Source organism: Arachis ipaensis, chromosome B08, assembly GCF_000816755.2.
Source record: "Arachis ipaensis cultivar K30076 chromosome B08, Araip1.1, whole genome shotgun sequence".
Taxonomy (NCBI): domain Eukaryota; kingdom Viridiplantae; phylum Streptophyta; class Magnoliopsida; order Fabales; family Fabaceae; genus Arachis; species Arachis ipaensis.
The window spans coordinates 58,123,441-58,131,663 of NC_029792.2; the positions used below are offsets into that span (position 1 = coordinate 58,123,441).

At 37.1% G+C, this 8,223-nt stretch overlaps 1 long non-coding RNA gene across 1 annotated transcript in view; it reads right to left on the reverse strand.

The window, feature by feature from the left end:
• LOC107614306 overlaps nucleotides 6,907-8,223 on the reverse strand; it is a 10,831-nt gene continuing 9,514 nt past the window's right edge. Inside the window, exon 3 of the long non-coding RNA XR_001614383.2 lies at nucleotides 6,907-6,921. This is a non-coding gene — a long non-coding RNA (uncharacterized LOC107614306). The remainder of the gene's footprint in view (nucleotides 6,922-8,223) is intronic.

Sequence of the window (8,223 nt, forward strand, 5' to 3'; positions counted from 1 at the left end):
CATTAGAGAGATTGGATTGCCAATGAATTAGGATCCAATCAATTTCAATCTGCCATGGATCTACTCACATGATTGAGAAGGGAGTTATGACCCATTTGGTTCATGATGAATTATAGTAGCTCCAATCCTTGCTGAATCATTCTCTTAGAATTTTGTCAATTTAGATTTCTCTACATTCACTTTAATTGATATTGTTCACTGCTGTCTCGATTCTCAGACCCAATTCCTTTTATAATTCATGAAATTTAAGTTTCAATGCAATTTAGATTCTACACTTTTACTTTCTTGCAATCTAAGATTCTAGTCATTTACATTTCTTGCAATTCAAGATTCAGCTCTTTTACTTTCTTGCTCTTTATGTTTCAGTCATTTAAATTTCTCGTCATTTAAGTTTCGAGCAATTTACATTCATCACTTTAGATTTCCTGTAATTTACTTTCTATTAATCAAATTTCACTCAATTCATCAACATTAGCTTAACTAGATTCACCACCCAACTAAAATTGCTTGATCTATTAATCCTCGTGAGATCGACCTCACTCTGGTGAGTTTTACTACTTGATGTGACCCAGTACACTTGCCGGTTAGTTTGTGCGAATTAAATTTTTTGCCATCAGGTTGAATTACAAAACCACGCTATTTCATTGAATAAATGTGGGATTAGTTGATAAAATCCTCTAAATTAAGTACAAGATAAACCACAAAATTGGTGTTTATCAAACCTCTCCACACTTAAACTAGGCATGTCCTCATGCTAAACCTAGAAAGAGATAAAGGGTATCAACATTTATTCAATGAAAACTATCTATATGAAATCTACCTAAATGCAATCTATCTAAATGAATGCAACTACTTTGTCAAAATACATTAATTCCCAAGAAAGCATAAATGAACATGAGGGCTAAAAGTATTAACTACCAAGTCAAATCCACAATTGAATTGTGTTATTGAAAATATTTATAAACTTGCAAGAAAGGAGATGATCATAGGTGAAAATATGTAATTGAGCAATCGAACCCTCACCGGATATGTATCCGCTCTAGTCACTCAAGTGTATAGGGTAAATTCACTCAATCCTCCCCTAATCATGCTTTCTAAGATTTGTTTTTCATCTAACAATCAACAATTATTCCATGCATGCATACAAATATCATGAGGACTTATCCATAGATTGTAATGGGGCTAGGGTCAAGATAGGATTGTATTTGGTCAAGTGGACTAGAATATGAGTCTTTGATCAACTTAAACTTCCCACCTAACCTATGACAACCTATACAATTTAAATGCTAACCTAACTACCCATTCTTCACTTTTTCACACACTCATGCATTCTCTTTTTGATCACAACACTTATGCATTGATTTTTATTGAACTTTACTTTGGGGCATTTTGTCCCCTTTTTATTCTTTCCTTTTTCTTTCTTTTTCTTTTTCTATTTTTTCTTTTTATTTTTTCTTTTTATTTTTCTTTTTATTTTTCTCATCATTTTTTTAACATATATACAAAGGTATCAATGCATATGGTTTAAACATGATTAATACATGAGTATGTACCCAATTCCCAAAATTTTGACAAAAATATAAAAATACCCTTTTATCCCAACCAATGTTCCCAAACTTTCCCTTACTTAAATGATACACACTTTCACTAGCCTAAGCTAATCAAAGATCCAAACAAGGGACATTTATTATTTTTCGCTTCAAGGCTTGTAATGTTCTAAAATTGAGAACAGAAGGGGTTTAGGATAGGATCAAAATTGGCTAACAATGGAAGATAAAAGGTAGGCTATTTGGGTAAGTGAGCAAAATGAAACGGTGGCCTCAATCATATAAATACATTCATACACAAAATAATGGACATAAAGAATCAAACAAATCAAAGATTCCAATCATAGAAAGAGAATAATACACACAGGAATGCAAATAGTGGTTATATGATGTAATCATACAATTAGGCTCAAAACTCACATGCTTATGTGTTATTAGCTCAAAAACATGATCCACGATATATAATTCAAGCAAGCTCTAAAAATTTTTTTTTCAACTCAATTAGGGTACCCTATAGATAAATTTCTTGGAAAATTTTATTATTTTGACTAAACTTATTATTTTAAATATGCAAAATATGAAAATGCAACAAAAAATCCTAAGTGACCTAAAAATGAAATGCAAAAGTGTTGGATTAGAAATTTGTCACCCTAAAGCGCCGATTGATCGGACGACCTCCCCACATTTAAAATTTTGCACCGTCCTCGGTTCATTCAAAGATGAGCAAGGGAGTACGGCGACTCTCCAGACTGCCACCTTCAGCTGGTGGATCAACCGGTGTTGCGTGTTCTTTCTCCCGCTTTCGTTTTTGCTTATGATGACTCACCCATGAAAAATAGAAAATGGCACAGTAAGATGAGAAAATGCAAAAGCAAGGAAGCATATATTGTTGGAATGAGGTAAGGACCACTAGAATGGAGTGACTAAATTAGTGTGACATTAAAGAAGGATATTGTGTGACTTATAAGTTGCATGCGGTTTCGAACACACACACTAGCATAGAGAGCTATGTCATAATTACACAAAAGAAACATGCACTTCACTCATTCTAGTGTGCTTGAAATACTTCAAAGAAAATTTGTAGGTTAAGACAACCAAACAAGCAATAAAGTAGCATAAAAGCATTCAAGCAAAAATCAAGCAATTGTAAATTGGATAATGAATGGACATTGATTGATGTGCGAGTAAACTTAGTGAACCAATTGAAATATAAAGCTCACACATCAAACATTGACACATATTGAAGTTTGTTTGCAATACCTAAGTGACATAGAGGTGGAACACATGGGTGCTATGTTACTTAGGAAAAAGAAGCTAGAGATTAAACTCAATCACATAGCAAGCATGGTCCACAAAGCTTTACAAAGCTCAAAAATATGTCCCTAGGTAAGCTTTTGATCCAATTTCACAATTCCACAATCTCAATTTATGAAATAGGTAATGTAAAAAAAAATAAATCATAAAAAAGCATAACCTAACAAAAAATGCATTGATAATACACTATTGCCTCATCATAATAAAATGAAATCAAATCACATGCTGGCCAAAACATGCAATTCAAAAGATTTAGAAAGCTTGAAGGCAATGTCACATGTACTTGGTATTCAAAAACATTAAGCATTAAGAACTCAAACCAGGTAACAATTTGTGACCTCAACAAAGAATCCAACAATGAAAATTAACAATAATGATGTTAAAATAACATCCTATCAGTAATCAGCAGCAATAAACAACACAAAATTAATAATCCAACACTTATAATAAAAAATAGAAAATTAAACATAAATCAAACTAACTAAATAACTAACTAACCAACTAACTAGAAGAAATGGTGATAGATGGTGATTGGTAGAGTTGGATGATGGTTGAAGGAGTGATGCCAGGGCATCTTGGCTAGTTTCACAAGCCATTTTTAGTATGTTTTAGGTTAGTTTCATGCATTTTCTTAGGCAATAAGCAAGCATTTAGTTGAATATGCATTCATATCTTGATTCAAGCAAACATTGTGAACTCTAAATAATTTCATGAGAATAATGCAAGGATTGATGATAAAATGAATGATGCATCATCTTATGATTAAGAGCAAGACTTTGATGCACTTTGTTTGATTGATTTCAGGTAAGAAGAAGCAAAGAAGAGCCACGTTAGTGGCCACGTTAGTGCCACTAACGTGGCCATTAACGTGGAAGAGGGGATAGCTTGCAACATTAGTGGTAAAGTTAGCACCACTAACGTGAGGAATAGGCAAAGAAGCCCACGTTAGTGGCCACATTAGTGCCACTAACGTGGAACAAAGAAGAGTTTGCAACGTTAGTGGTGAACTTAGCACCACCAACGTGTTCGAGGCCAGGGCATACCCACGCTAATGGCCACGTTGATGCCACTAACGTGGGATAATAACGTGGAAGAAAGGATGAATTGGACGTTAATGGTGAAGTTAACACCATTAACGTGATCAAAGTTAGGAAAGGCTACGTTAGTGGCCACGTTAGTGCCACTAACGTTGGGGGTTAACGTTAGTCAAAAGGTTGGGGATGTTACTGACCAAGATAGTGTCACTAACGTCTTCGAACCAGGAATTTGCACTTGACGTTAACCACACTAACGGCCTGACTAACGTGAATAATGCCCAGCTCAAACTCCTCCAGCAAGTTGAGCAAAGCCCGCTGAGATTGTAACTGCTTCAACTAAGCTCGAGGGCCCACATCGAGAGACTTCTAGAGATAACTGAAGATCAGAGAAGTAGTATATATAGGGGTAGTTTTGAACTAGAAAGATGATTGGGACCTGGGGATCCAGGATTGTAAACACTCTGTATTTTACTTTTCTCTGTAATTCAGTTTCATGTTCAGAATGTAATTTACATTTTCAATTTCCACTCCCAGAGCTATGAACAACTAAACCCACCTTCATTGGGTTAGGGAGCTCTGTTGTAATTCAATGGATCAATTATAGTTCTTATTCTTCTTCTTCTTTCCATTCTCTTTGATTTACTTGAAAGCTTTCACTCTTCATCCAATTAAGCAATTGTCTCGGAAGAGAAATTGCTCATACTTGGATTTCCTCTGAACCTTGGAAGAGGATTGAGGAAATCATGCTAGAAACGCTTTCTCATGTTGGACTGGATTCGGGGTTGGGTGGATATAGTGACATATAATCATCCCAATACTTTGATCTAGGAAAACATGTGGTATAATTAGTGATCGCACTTCAAGTCTTTCCATGAGCAATTAGATCAAGGAATTGGGCAATTGTTCAAGTTTAGAGAGATTGAATTGCCAAGGAATTGGGATTCAATCACCTAAGATTGCCAAGTGATCAATGAGTTGCATGTATTAAAGAAGAGATGAGAATGAACTTGATCCGGAGAATTACATTATCTCCTGAGCCCAATGAGCCTTCCAATTCTTGTCTCTCCATTCTCTATATTTGGCTATTTTACATTTATGCTCATCACAAGAAATGTAAATGACGGAAAGTAAATTGCAGAATATAAATTGTATGAAAGTAAACTTGCAGGAATTTAAATAGGAATGGGGATGATGAGCATAAATGTAAATAGCAGAATTAAAGAGAATGGGTAAGATCAAAAATGGGAGAGTTCATTGTGCTTAGGAGATTTGCATTTCCCGGATCAAGTTCATTCTCATCTCTTCCTCAATCAATGCTTTCATTGATCTCCTTGGCAATCTTAAGTGATTGGATCCCAATTTTTTGGCAATTCAATCTCTCTAAGCTTGAACAATTGCCCAATTCCTTGATCTAATTGCTCATGGGAAGAGATGAAGTTTGGTCACTGATTATACCATACACTTTCATAGATCAAAGTATTGGTAGGATTACATGTCACTATATCCATCCAACCCCCAACCTAATCTGATGTGAGAAAGCATTTCTAGCATGATTTCCTCATTTCTCTTCCAAGGTTCCAAGGAAATTCAAGTATGAGAAATTTTTCTTCCGAGATAATTGCTCAATTAGATGAAGATCAAAAACTTTCAAGTAAATCAAGAGAAAAGAAAGAAGAAGAAAAAGAATGAAAACTACAATTGATCCATTGAATTACAACAGAGCTCCCTAACCTAATGAAAAGTGGTTTAGTTGTTCATAGCTCTGAGAATTGAAAATGAGAAATGAAAGTACATTGAAAAGTAACTGAATTACAAAAAAAGTAAAAATACAGAGTGTTTACAATCCCCTGGATCCCCCAGGTGTCAATCCTTCTCTAGTTCTAAACTACCCCTATATATATCAATTCTCTGATCTTTAGTTAGCTTTGCAAGTCTCTGGATGTGAGCCTTTAAGCATAGTTGAAGTAGCTACAATCTTAGTGGGCTTAGCTTAGCTTGCAGGAAGAGTTTTGAGTCAGGTACTTTCACGTTAGTCAAGCCATTAGTGTAGTTAACGTTAAGTGTAAATCCTGGTTTGAAGACGTTAGTGTAGTTAACTATGTCACTAATGTTCCCAACCCTTTTGAAGCCATGTTAACGCTACCGTTAGTGGCATTAACGTTGCCACTAACATAGCCTTTCCTAACATTGATAACATTAATGGTGTTAAATACACCATTAACATTAAATCCATCTCCTTCTCCACATTAATGGCCCATGTTAGTATTGTTAACGTGGCCATTAACGTGGCATACCTTGGTTCGAAGACGTTAGTGGTATTAATTATACAACTAACATTGCAAACCTCCTCCTCTTCCACGTTAGTGCCCATGTTATTGGCACTAATAGGGCCACTAACGTGGGCCTTTCTGGACATTCCTAACGTTAATGACATTAACTATGCCACTAACGTTGCCAAGCTCCTTTTACTCCATGTTAGTGCCCATTTCAGTGGCACTAACGGGGCCACTAACATAGGCTTATACATCCTTCAAAGACGTTAGTGGCACTAACTATGCCACTAATGTTGCCAAGCTCCCTTTATTCTGCGTTAGTGCCCACGTTAGTGGCAATAACGGGGCCACTAACGTGGGCTTATTTCTTCTTTAAAGACGTTAGTGGCATTATCTATGCCACTAACGTTGAAAGCCTTCCCCTTTTCTACGTTATTGGCCACGTTAATGGCATTAACAAGGCTACTAACGTGGCTCTTCACTGCTTCTTGTTACCTGAAACCAAACGATCAAAGTGCATCAAAGTCTTGCTCTTAATCATGAGATGATGCATCATACATTATATCATTCAATTCTTGCATTATTCTCATGAATTTGTTTAGATTTCACAATGTTTGCTTGAATCAAGGTATGGATGCATATTCAACTAAATACTTGATTATTTCCTAAGTAAATGCATGAAACTAACCTAAAACATACAAAAATTTTCTAGTAAAACTAGCCAAGATGCCCTGGAATCACTCTCTTTCACTTTCTATCAACCTCCGGGATTGGAATCTCCCGCAGGTCATCACCCTCAATGACCCCCAGCTACATGATCTCCTGCGAGACCATCTGCGAGCTGGGGACGGATGTCGCCAGTGGAGTTGACTGGTAAGACCCCTTAATACTAACCTTTGAAACGTCAACAAAAGCAGCCTTCAATCGCTGGAGTGTCGTTACCCTGTCAGCCATCCCAACTGCAAAACAAAGGAAAGCAAAAAATGAGTAAGTTACGTGATCGACGGGCAACACACCCAAAACACGAAAAACAAACAAAAGTCTACCAACGTAAGACCTATCCACCTCAAGATCCCCCATCATGTCACAAAGATTCCGAGGCTGATTCCAAAAAAGTGCCAACAGGATATCGGTAATCTCCTAATTTTCAGGTGACAACCCCTCATAGGTCACCCTCGTTATATATGAAGACCAGGAATCAAAGTTCCAATAAGGGCAAATTAGGCGCTCCCCCTTCGACGACAGCCAAAAGGGACGACAACTCTCTACAGGTCGGACCTTAAAGTACTCTACCTTGAACCCGTGAAATGAGTCCTCAAATGAGTCGAAAACTCGGCGGTTAGTCTGAGCCCGAAAAGTTATGTATCCCTTCCTATGCTTTCCTTCCTTATGCAAAATGGTTAATAGGAAGATAAACAAGAATACTTCAATCCGAGCGAGTAACTCTAAAAAATCACAAACAAACTCAAATGTCCGAATAGCCGTGGTGCACAAATTGTGAATCACACTTTTCACAACTCGTACCACTGACCAGCAAGTGCACTGGGTCGTCCAAGTAATACCTCACGTGAGTAAGGGTCGAATCCCACGGAGATTGTTGGTTTGAAGCAATCTATGGTTGTCTTGTAAATCTTAGTCAGAAAGTCAATTATGTTTATCAGTTGAATTGCAAATAAACGAGAGAGCATGGATTAAAGGTTACTTGTTATGCAGTAATGGAGAATATGTTGGAGTTTTGGAGATGCTTTGTCTTCTGAATCTCTGCTTTCCTCCGTCTTCTTGTTCACGCACGCACGTCCTCCTATGGCAAGCTGTGTATTGGTGGATCACCGTTGTCAATGGCTACCTTCCATCCTTCCAGTGAAAACTACGCTCACGCGCTCTGTCACAGCACGGCTAATCACCGGTTGGTTCTCGATCCAGTTGGAATAGAATCCCTTGATTCCTGTACGTTTGTCACTAACGCCCAGCCTTCAGGAGTTTGAAGCTCGTCACAGTCATTCAATCCTTGAATCCTACTCGGAATACCACAGACAAGGTTTAGACTTTCCG